The sequence below is a fragment of the Hyla sarda genome, unplaced genomic scaffold, assembly GCF_029499605.1.
Source record: "Hyla sarda isolate aHylSar1 unplaced genomic scaffold, aHylSar1.hap1 scaffold_2060, whole genome shotgun sequence".
In the NCBI taxonomy this organism is placed as follows: domain Eukaryota; kingdom Metazoa; phylum Chordata; class Amphibia; order Anura; family Hylidae; genus Hyla; species Hyla sarda.
The window spans coordinates 44,827-56,015 of NW_026608724.1; the positions used below are offsets into that span (position 1 = coordinate 44,827).

General features: G+C 44.7%; 2 non-coding genes and 1 pseudogene across 2 annotated transcripts; all 3 read left to right on the plus strand.

Moving 5' to 3' along the window:
- The first annotated feature begins 5,358 nt into the window (after positions 1-5,358).
- On the plus strand, positions 5,359-5,564 carry LOC130318605 (U2 spliceosomal RNA; annotated as a pseudogene).
- A 2,087-nt stretch (positions 5,565-7,651) lies between these two features.
- Positions 7,652-7,842, plus strand: LOC130318601 (U2 spliceosomal RNA). The gene has a single exon (XR_008865095.1). It is a non-coding gene; the product is annotated as a U2 spliceosomal RNA (small nuclear RNA).
- Positions 7,843-9,923: 2,081 nt separating this feature from the next.
- LOC130318602 (U2 spliceosomal RNA) lies at positions 9,924-10,114 on the plus strand. The gene has a single exon (XR_008865096.1). It is a non-coding gene; the product is annotated as a U2 spliceosomal RNA (small nuclear RNA).
- Positions 10,115-11,189: the final 1,075 nt, after the last annotated feature.

Sequence of the window (11,189 nt, forward strand, 5' to 3'; positions counted from 1 at the left end):
GGGTGCAGGCATGTCCTCTATGCTTACAGCTTCCCGTGGGTGTTGGTTTGATACCGTTTGGGGACAGCCAAGGAGGCATCTGCAGGCAACAAAGGTAGGTGTGTGCTTGTGTGTGTGTTTCCTATGCAGATCCTAAGCCCAGTGTCACATGCAAGTAGGAGGAGTAAGAAGGGTTCCTGGCAAATCCGGGTTATGGATTGCATTTAAAAAGGCCCCGTGGGAGTGCAATGGGCCCCTGTCTTGCTGCTTAGCAATAATGGTATGGGTTTAGGTTCTGCTGTGTGTACTGGTGGTTGACTGCCCCCCAGCCCAGAGTGTGCATGGAAAATTGTCTGGCAGCCTCCCTGACAGCAAGCAGTGATAGTGCCCATGAAGGGGACCTTGTTGGGCCCGCCCCTTTCACGGTTATCGCTTCTCGGCCTTTTGGCTCAGATCAAGTGTAAACTTGGTCTGGGTCAGGGGTGCGTGTTTCTCTGCTTGCAGAGGGTTTTTTCAGGAGGCGATACTGTGGTCTCAGACCGACAGAGAAGATGGCAGCTGGATTCGTTAAGAACACTATTCGGGTGAAGGTGGAGGTTTCTGATGTGGAGAAGAATAAGATCACGTTTGTGGGGCGTCGTTTGGTGGAGGACATGGCCGGGATACCGATGAAGGACGTCTTTTGCTTACAGGAAAGTAAGCGGCAAGGTATATATGATGTGAGTTTCTACACTATTAATGGGTGCCTGTCCTTTTACCAGAGCCTGCGTGAGAATGTGGAAAATACCATTATGAAGAATGTGTCGTTTGAGCCTTTGTTTGAGTTGGAGGAGAAACCCCTTTTAGTCCGTGTATACAACCCGTTTATGGATGTGAAGTTGGTGGAAAATTTTTTGAAGCAGTACTGTGAGACTGTCAGAGGAGGGATTGCACAGAAGAGCATATTGGGAGTGTTTAATGCGGAGTATAAGTTTTTAGTGAAGTTGAAGCAAGATGCCAGTGGAATTTACGGAGTGCAGCATCCCCCGGCGAGTTTTTCTATTGCGGGGCAGAGAGGTTATCTTACCTACCCTGGGCAGCCCATGTTCTGCAGAAAGTGCCATATGTTTGGGCATGTGAAGGAGAATTGTGCGGCTGTGAGAGTGTGCAGGAATTGCCAGAAAGAGGGACATGAGGCCAATGCGTGTCCTGAGCCAAAAAAATGCCATGTATGTGGAGAGGCTGGACATGTGATGAGAGAGTGCCCGGAAGAGAGAAAAAGGAGGGAGGAGGAGAAGATCGAAAGACAGAAAGAGGTAGAAAGGAAGCAGGAGGAGGGAAAGAGATACCTGGAAGAGAGAGATAAAATGGAGACAAGTGCTGTGATGGAGGGGACTCCAGTTTTGGAGGGGACTCCAGTTTTGGAGGGAAATCCAATTTTGGAGGGAAAGCCCATTTTGGAGGGAAAATCCGTTTTGGCGGGAAAACCTGGACTTAAGCTTATGGAGAGCAAGACTGTGGCTGTGGTGCAGAAGGAGTTGGAGGAAGAGATGGAGAATGAGCCTGTGATTGAAGATTTTACTACCGATTCAGAGAGTGCTGTGTCTTCAGGAAGGCATAGAGGGAAGAAAGTGGCGGATGATTTGTGTCACAGGTATCCAAAAAAAGCGAGAAAGAAAGAATGGGCTGAGAGGAGTGAGGAGACTTCGTTTAGTTCGAGAAACCCTTTCGAACCATTATTTAGATCCGAGGTGGATCAGGAAGGTGATGGACAAGTACCGCTTGGTACCTTAACCCGTAGAACATCGCATTGATTGGTGTTTTCTTTTGTATATAGGTGATTGTTTTGTTGTTGTTTTTTCCTTTGTTTGTTTTTTTCATATGGGGATAGTAGTATGTCTTTTAAAATCATTTCATCTAATGTTAGGGTGTTTAGGAGTAGGGTTAGGAGGGCTGCAATTTTGCAGGAGTTGGCAGGTATGGGGGCTGATGTTATTTGTGTACAAGAGTGTGGGTTGGTGGAAGAGGTAGGGAAGGGGGAGTGGGGATATGGGGATTCTGTGTGGTCTATGTCTTCTGTAAATAGGAATGATGGGGTTGGTGTGTTATTTAAGGATAAGATGTTCAAGGTAGAGAGCCATACAGTGATTGAAGAGGGAAGGTGTTTGATGGTTAAGGTGGAGGTGGGTGGAGTTAAGGTTCGAATATTTAATGTGTATGCGTCTGTTAAGAAGAATGAGAGGGTGGAGTTGTTTGAGAAGTTAAAGTTGTTTTTGCCGGGGAGAGAGCCTATGGTATGTGTGGGGGATTTCAATTGTGAGATTGAAGGGAGTAAGATCGATGTATCTGGTAGGATGTTGAGGAATGTGGTGAATGATTTGAGGTTGCAAGATGTGGCTAAATTGTGTAATGTTGATGTGTGTCCGACTTATTTTTCAGATAGGGGAAAGTGTGCTTCAAGATTGGATATGTGTTTTGTGTCAAAAGGAGTGGTGGGTAGGGAGTATATGCAAATGAAGGTATTGTATTCAGATCATGAGTGTGTAAGATGTGATTTGGGGTTTAATGTGGAATGTTTGAGTGGGCGGGGTTTATGGAAATTGAATGTTAGTTTGATGGAGGAGGGAGGGGTGTATGAGAGGTATGTGAAGAAGTATGAGGTTTGGAAGAGGAGGAAAGCTGATTTTGTGGATGTATTGCAGTGGTGGAGTTGGGTGAAGGAGAGAACGCATGTTTTCTTTAAAAGAGAGGGGTATAAGAGAGCTGCGGGAAAGAGAAGAAGGTATGAGTGGCTGCAGAAGAGATTGATCTTTTTGAAAAAATGGAGGAAGAGTGGTGGTTGTGTGGAGAGTGAGATTGAAGAGATTAAGAAGGAAGTAGAGAAGTGGATGTTGGAGAGAGGAAGAGAGATTGTGTATCAGGCTAAGTTGAATAAGTTGGAGAAGGGTGAGAGATGCTCAAGGTTTTTCTTTAAAAGGGTGTCTGGTAAAAGAGAGGAGTTGATAGAGGTGTATGATAAGGATGGTGTGATGGTTAAAGGTAAAAGAGTGTTGAGTGTGGTTGAGGATTTTTATAAGGATTTATATGCTGAGAAGGAGTGTGATATGGGTCTGCAGTCTGAGGTGATTGGGAAGATTGAGAGCAGAGTGCATGACAGGGAGGCAGATAGCCTGGTGAAAGGTGTGGGAGTGAAAGAATTGGAGTTGGTGATTAAAAGTATGGCTAGAAATAAGACACCAGGTGAGGATGGGTTGCCGGTGGAATTTTATGCTAGAATGTGGGAGACGGTTAAAGTGGATTTGGTGGAGATTTATGATTTTGTGTGCAAGAATGGTAGATTGGAGGAAAGTATGAAGAGTGGAGTGGTGGTATTGATCTTTAAAAAAGGGGATAGAAAGGATGTGAGGAATTGGAGACCGATTACGTTATTGAATGTTGATTATAAAATTCTTGCAAAGGTGTTGGCAAATAGAATGAGGGATGTGATTGATCAGGTGATTGGAGAAGAACAAGTATGTGGTGTGCCAAAAAGAAGGATAAGTGAGAATTTGGGTTTGTTGCGTGATGTATTATGGGATTGCTTGGGTAGAGATCAGTGTGTTGGAGTGTTGTCTTTGGATTTTGAGAAAGCTTTTGATAGGTTGTCACATGAGTTTTTATTTAAAGTGTTGGATAGAATGGGTTTTCCGGAAGGTTTTGTTAAAATGATTAGAGTATTGTATGATGGAGTGTATAGTAAAGTATTAATTAATGGCTGGGTTAGTAAGAAAGTGAATGTGTGTTCTGGAGTGAGACAGGGGTGTCCCCTGTCACCCTTGGTCTTTATATGTGCGATAGAGCCTTTGTTGGAGTTGTTGAGAAGGGATAAGTGTATGAGAGGTGTGAGGATTCCTGGGAGTGGTGGGAGAGACTTGAAAGTGTTGGCATATATGGATGATGTTTGTGTGATCTGTGAGTATGTTGGAGCTTTGCAGAGAGCAAAGTTGTTGGCTGGGTATTTTTGTGGTGCTTCTGGTTTTAGAGTTAATTGGGATAAGAGTGAGTATAAGGTTTTTGGAAGGATGTATGAAGTAGAGGATGTAGGGGTGAAATGTGTAGACGGAGCGATTAAGGTGTTGGGAGTTAAATTTGATGAGAGGCTGGATGGAAGAGAAAGTTGGGAAGAGGTTGGTGTTAGAATAAAGAGGAAGTTGGATTTTTGGAGTATGAGAGAGTTGTCAATGATTGGTAAGATTGTGGTGATCAAGAGTGTGATATTGCCGATCCTGTTGTATGTGGCTTTGGTGTTTCCACCAGGTTATATGACACTGAGAAAGTTGAATAGGATTTTGTTTGTATTTTTCTGGGGGTCGAAAGTGGAGAAGGTGAGAAGAGAGAATGTGATGAAAGAGTGTAGGAATGGAGGAATGAATTTTCCTAATGTTGAAGTGTATCTGGGGATTAATCTATTGTTTGCTGTGAGGAGAAGTATGGGAGAGCAGTGGAAATTTGCATGTATGATGAGGTTTCTAGGAGGGGGTGTGTTATGCAGATTAGGGTGGATGGAGAGAGATCTGAGAAAGCCGTATGCTTTGGTGAGTCCTGGTTGGTATGGGTTTGTTGAGGTGTTCATGAGAAAGTTTGGTTTGATAGGTGTGAGACAGGATGTGTTAAAGGAGAAGAAGAGTATGGTGAAGTGTATTAGGGAGAAGGAAGTTCAGTGTAATATTAATATGGTGAGAGGACAGAATGTGAGTAAAGTGTGGAAGAGTTTGCAGACAGATGGTATGACTAATAGACAGAGAGAGATTGTATGGCAGAGTTTGCATGGTGCATTGCCAGTGAGAGAGGTACAGAAGAGTCGGGGGATTGGAAGGAGTGAGAGATGTCCGAGAGAGGGTTGTGGAGGGAATGAGAGTATTATGCATTTGTTTTGGAATTGTGATAGAGCGCAAGAAGTGTGGAAGGGAATTGGTCCGTTGGCCAAAGAATTGATGGGGGTAAGAAAGTGGTCTTTTGAAGTGATTATGGTTGGTCTGGGGGTGGTAGGTGGGAGGAAGGAGAGAATGTTGTATGTGTTGTTAGCGATAATTAAGGAGGTATTGTGGGATGTTAGGAATTTGTATATATTTAAGAAGAAGGATGTGTCGGTTGAAGAGTGTATGAGAATGATATTAGATAGATTGCATACTGTATATTTGTGGGATAAGAAGAGATTTGGAGAGGATGATGCAGAGGGGATTTGGAAGTTTTTAAAATGGAGACACGTGGTGAGGGTTTGAGGGTGGTGTGTTGTTATGCTATGTACTTTGTTTTTGGGTGAATTTTGTTATATGTTGATAAAGTAACCTAATGATGAGTTTGATGAATTGTGACTAAGTTCAGTAAATCTGAGAGGCAAACGTGAAGTAAACCTGAACGATTACGTTTTAATTCAAACCTGAAGGTTTAAAAAAAAAAAAAAAAAAAAAAAATCTGTTCTTATCAGTTTAATATCTGATACGTCCCCTATCTGGGGACCATATATTAAATGGATTTTTGAGAACGGGGGCCGATTTCGAAGCTTGCTTCCGTCGCCCTATGCATTGACCCGATATGGCAGTATCTTCGGGTACAGTGCACCACCCCCTTACAGGGTTAAAAAGAAAGATTCCTACTTTCATTGCTACCTGCTTGCTGGCTAGCCAGCTAGCCAGCCCTGTGGGCCTTGCTGCTGCTGCAGCCAAAAAACAAAAGGTGGTGCTGCTGCTGCTTCTGCTGCTTCTGCTTCTGCTTGTGTCTGGCCCCTGTTGGAGCGTCCAGGCACAGGACTTCTGCTGCTGCTGACTAAATGGCCTCCTTAATTGGATCATTTGAGTAGCCAGCACACCTGTGCAGGTAGGGCATGACATGATAGGCAGCTGCCTTGATAGCGGGTGGGTGCTGAATGTTCCTAATTGACAAAATAAGATTAATGCTTATGAAGAAATATAAAATCTCATCCCTTCCCCAATATCGCGCCACACCCCTACCCCTTAATTCCCTGGTTGAACTTGATGGACATATGTCTTTTTTCGACCGTACTAACTATGTAACTATGTAACATAACATGGGGGGGGTCTCCTGGCTGTTCACACAGGTGTGTCATTGCTGTACATTGACCATGCATTGCTTCTGTGGTATTGCAAAGGCAAAGACAAATGCTTCCAGCCATCCATTGCACTAATGGATTGGTCATCAGCTGGCTGTCTATGTCCCGCATCAATATAGACCAAAGTACAGAGGGTTAGGCTATGCTATTGTGCACCTACCTGATGCATCAGAAGGTGCGAGGCCCTTGCTAAATTCTGTGCACAGACTTTGAGATCTATGCTTTAGACTGTATCTAAACCTGCTCCAACATGGACTGACATTCTGGCCTACTTTCAGCCGATGCGACTTGTCTGTCGCTGAACAGTCGCTTTTTATGTATTCAGCACCTATGTATAATGTTGTAAAAATGCTCTAGAAGCTAAAGTCGCAGAAATGTCACACATATTTGGCCTGCAACTTTCTGTGCGACAAATTCAGACAGGAAAAATCAGTATAAATCCTTAGAAAATTATCCCCCAGTGTCTCCATCTGCTGGCGGTATTGAATAAGCATTGCTGCACTGATGGGGTATGCATTAGACGAAAAAAAAGAAGAAAAAGAAGAATAATACGCCCAGAAAAGAGGCGAAAAGGAGAAAAACGTAAAAAAACGTGAAAAAAAAGTAAGAGGAAGAGAAGGGAAAAAAAGGTGGAAATGGGTTTAAAAGTGATTTCGGCGGAGAAATATATATATATATATATATATATATATATATATATATATATATATATGCGCACACACACACATAGATATAAACGTATTCTCCGTTGAGATATTGCAGCCGCTGCTGTGTCCAGGCCCAGGAGCCTTAGCACTGTGCTGTGATGTCACTCAATACCACTGACATCACTAGGTGTAAACAACATCTCTCCTTTGCTGTGTATGTGACTATGGAGCTGTTTGGTGATGTCGTCTATTACGGCCTTCATAGAAGCAACAGGAGATTGTTGCATCCATCTTGAACCCTCAGAACTACAGTGCTATGATGTCACTCACTTCCACAGGCCTTGCAGAGTGTAAACAACAACAACCCAGCTTTGTTGTGTATGTAACCATAGGGATTTGTGATGTCACCTAGAACCTTCACAGCAGCGACAGCTTTATGAGGAGCATCAGCACTGCTCTGCCTGAGCAGAACCATCACCGCCATAGGTTGTCAAATAACCCGGATTTAACCCACACAGGTAAGTCCAATGGGGTGCAGGCATGTCCTCTATGCTTACAGCTTCCCGTGGGTGTTGGTTTGATACCGTTTGGGGACAGCCAAGGAGGCATCTGCAGGCAACAAAGGTAGGTGTGTGCTTGTGTGTGTGTTTCCTATGCAGATCCTAAGCCCAGTGTCACATGCAAGTAGGAGGAGTAAGAAGGGTTCCTGGCAAATCCGGGTTATGGATTGCATTTAAAAAGGCCCCGTGGGAGTGCAATGGGCCCCTGTCTTGCTGCTTAGCAATAATGGTATGGGTTTAGGTTCTGCTGTGTGTACTGGTGGTTGACTGCCCCCCAGCCCAGAGTGTGCATGGAAAATTGTCTGGCAGCCTCCCTGACAGCAAGCAGTGATAGTGCCCATGAAGGGGACCTTGTTGGGCCCGCCCCTTTCACGGTTATCGCTTCTCGGCCTTTTGGCTAAGATCAAGTGTAGTATCTGTTCTTATCAGTTTAATATCTGATACGTCCCCTATCTGGGGACCATATATTAAATGGATTTTTGAGAACGGGGGCCGATTTCGAAGCTTGCTTCCGTCGCCCTATGCATTGACCCGATATGGCAGTATCTTCGGGTACAGTGCACCACCCCCTTACAGGGTTAAAAAGAAAGATTCCTACTTTCATTGCTACCTGCTTGCTGGCTAGCCAGCTAGCCAGCCCTGTGGGCCTTGCTGCTGCTGCAGCCAAAAAACAAAAGGTGGTGCTGCTGCTGCTTCTGCTGCTTCTGCTTCTGCTTGTGTCTGGCCCCTGTTGGAGCGTCCAGGCACAGGACTTCTGCTGCTGCTGACTAAATGGCCTCCTTAATTGGATCATTTGAGTAGCCAGCACACCTGTGCAGGTAGGGCATGACATGATAGGCAGCTGCCTTGATAGCGGGTGGGTGCTGAATGTTCCTAATTGACAAAATAAGATTAATGCTTATGAAGAAATATAAAATCTCATCCCTTCCCCAATATCGCGCCACACCCCTACCCCTTAATTCCCTGGTTGAACTTGATGGACATATGTCTTTTTTCGACCGTACTAACTATGTAACTATGTAACATAACATGGGGGGGGTCTCCTGGCTGTTCACACAGGTGTGTCATTGCTGTACATTGACCATGCATTGCTTCTGTGGTATTGCAAAGGCAAAGACAAATGCTTCCAGCCATCCATTGCACTAATGGATTGGTCATCAGCTGGCTGTCTATGTCCCGCATCAATATAGACCAAAGTACAGAGGGTTAGGCTATGCTATTGTGCACCTACCTGATGCATCAGAAGGTGCGAGGCCCTTGCTAAATTCTGTGCACAGACTTTGAGATCTATGCTTTAGACTGTATCTAAACCTGCTCCAACATGGACTGACATTCTGGCCTACTTTCAGCCGATGCGACTTGTCTGTCGCTGAACAGTCGCTTTTTATGTATTCAGCACCTATGTATAATGTTGTAAAAATGCTCTAGAAGCTAAAGTCGCAGAAATGTCACACATATTTGGCCTGCAACTTTCTGTGCGACAAATTCAGACAGGAAAAATCAGTATAAATCCTTAGAAAATTATCCCCCAGTGTCTCCATCTGCTGGCGGTATTGAATAAGCATTGCTGCACTGATGGGGTATGCATTAGACGAAAAAAAAGAAGAAAAAGAAGAATAATACGCCCAGAAAAGAGGCGAAAAGGAGAAAAACGTAAAAAAACGTGAAAAAAAAGTAAGAGGAAGAGAAGGGAAAAAAAGGTGGAAATGGGTTTAAAAGTGATTTCGGCGGAGAAATATATATATATATATATATATATATATATATATATATATATGCGCACACACACACATAGATATAAACGTATTCTCCGTTGAGATATTGCAGCCGCTGCTGTGTCCAGGCCCAGGAGCCTTAGCACTGTGCTGTGATGTCACTCAATACCACTGACATCACTAGGTGTAAACAACATCTCTCCTTTGCTGTGTATGTGACTATGGAGCTGTTTGGTGATGTCGTCTATTACGGCCTTCATAGAAGCAACAGGAGATTGTTGCATCCATCTTGAACCCTCAGAACTACAGTGCTATGATGTCACTCACTTCCACAGGCCTTGCAGAGTGTAAACAACAACAACCCAGCTTTGTTGTGTATGTAACCATAGGGATTTGTGATGTCACCTAGAACCTTCACAGCAGCGACAGCTTTATGAGGAGCATCAGCACTGCTCTGCCTGAGCAGAACCATCACCGCCATAGGTTGTCAAATAACCCGGATTTAACCCACACAGGTAAGTCCAATGGGGTGCAGGCATGTCCTCTATGCTTACAGCTTCCCGTGGGTGTTGGTTTGATACCGTTTGGGGACAGCCAAGGAGGCATCTGCAGGCAACAAAGGTAGGTGTGTGCTTGTGTGTGTGTTTCCTATGCAGATCCTAAGCCCAGTGTCACATGCAAGTAGGAGGAGTAAGAAGGGTTCCTGGCAAATCCGGGTTATGGATTGCATTTAAAAAGGCCCCGTGGGAGTGCAATGGGCCCCTGTCTTGCTGCTTAGCAATAATGGTATGGGTTTAGGTTCTGCTGTGTGTACTGGTGGTTGACTGCCCCCCAGCCCAGAGTGTGCATGGAAAATTGTCTGGCAGCCTCCCTGACAGCAAGCAGTGATAGTGCCCATGAAGGGGACCTTGTTGGGCCCGCCCCTTTCACGGTTATCGCTTCTCGGCCTTTTGGCTAAGATCAAGTGTAGTATCTGTTCTTATCAGTTTAATATCTGATACGTCCCCTATCTGGGGACCATATATTAAATGGATTTTTGAGAACGGGGGCCGATTTCGAAGCTTGCTTCCGTCGCCCTATGCATTGACCCGATATGGCAGTATCTTCGGGTACAGTGCACCACCCCCTTACAGGGTTAAAAAGAAAGATTCCTACTTTCATTGCTACCTGCTTGCTGGCTAGCCAGCTAGCCAGCCCTGTGGGCCTTGCTGCTGCTGCAGCCAAAAAACAAAAGGTGGTGCTGCTGCTGCTTCTGCTGCTTCTGCTTCTGCTTGTGTCTGGCCCCTGTTGGAGCGTCCAGGCACAGGACTTCTGCTGCTGCTGACTAAATGGCCTCCTTAATTGGATCATTTGAGTAGCCAGCACACCTGTGCAGGTAGGGCATGACATGATAGGCAGCTGCCTTGATAGCGGGTGGGTGCTGAATGTTCCTAATTGACAAAATAAGATTAATGCTTATGAAGAAATATAAAATCTCATCCCTTCCCCAATATCGCGCCACACCCCTACCCCTTAATTCCCTGGTTGAACTTGATGGACATATGTCTTTTTTCGACCGTACTAACTATGTAACTATGTAACATAACATGGGGGGGGTCTCCTGGCTGTTCACACAGGTGTGTCATTGCTGTACATTGACCATGCATTGCTTCTGTGGTATTGCAAAGGCAAAGACAAATGCTTCCAGCCATCCATTGCACTAATGGATTGGTCATCAGCTGGCTGTCTATGTCCCGCATCAATATAGACCAAAGTACAGAGGGTTAGGCTATGCTATTGTGCACCTACCTGATGCATCAGAAGGTGCGAGGCCCTTGCTAAATTCTGTGCACAGACTTTGAGATCTATGCTTTAGACTGTATCTAAACCTGCTCCAACATGGACTGACATTCTGGCCTACTTTCAGCCGATGCGACTTGTCTGTCGCTGAACAGTCGCTTTTTATGTATTCAGCACCTATGTATAATGTTGTAAAAATGCTCTAGAAGCTAAAGTCGCAGAAATGTCACACATATTTGGCCTGCAACTTTCTGTGCGACAAATTCAGACAGGAAAAATCAGTATAAATCCTTAGAAAATTATCCCCCAGTGTCTCCATCTGCTGGCGGTATTGAATAAGCATTGCTGCACTGATGGGGTATGCATTAGACGAAAAAAAAGAAGAAAAAGAAGAATAATACGCCCAGAAAAGAGGCGAAAA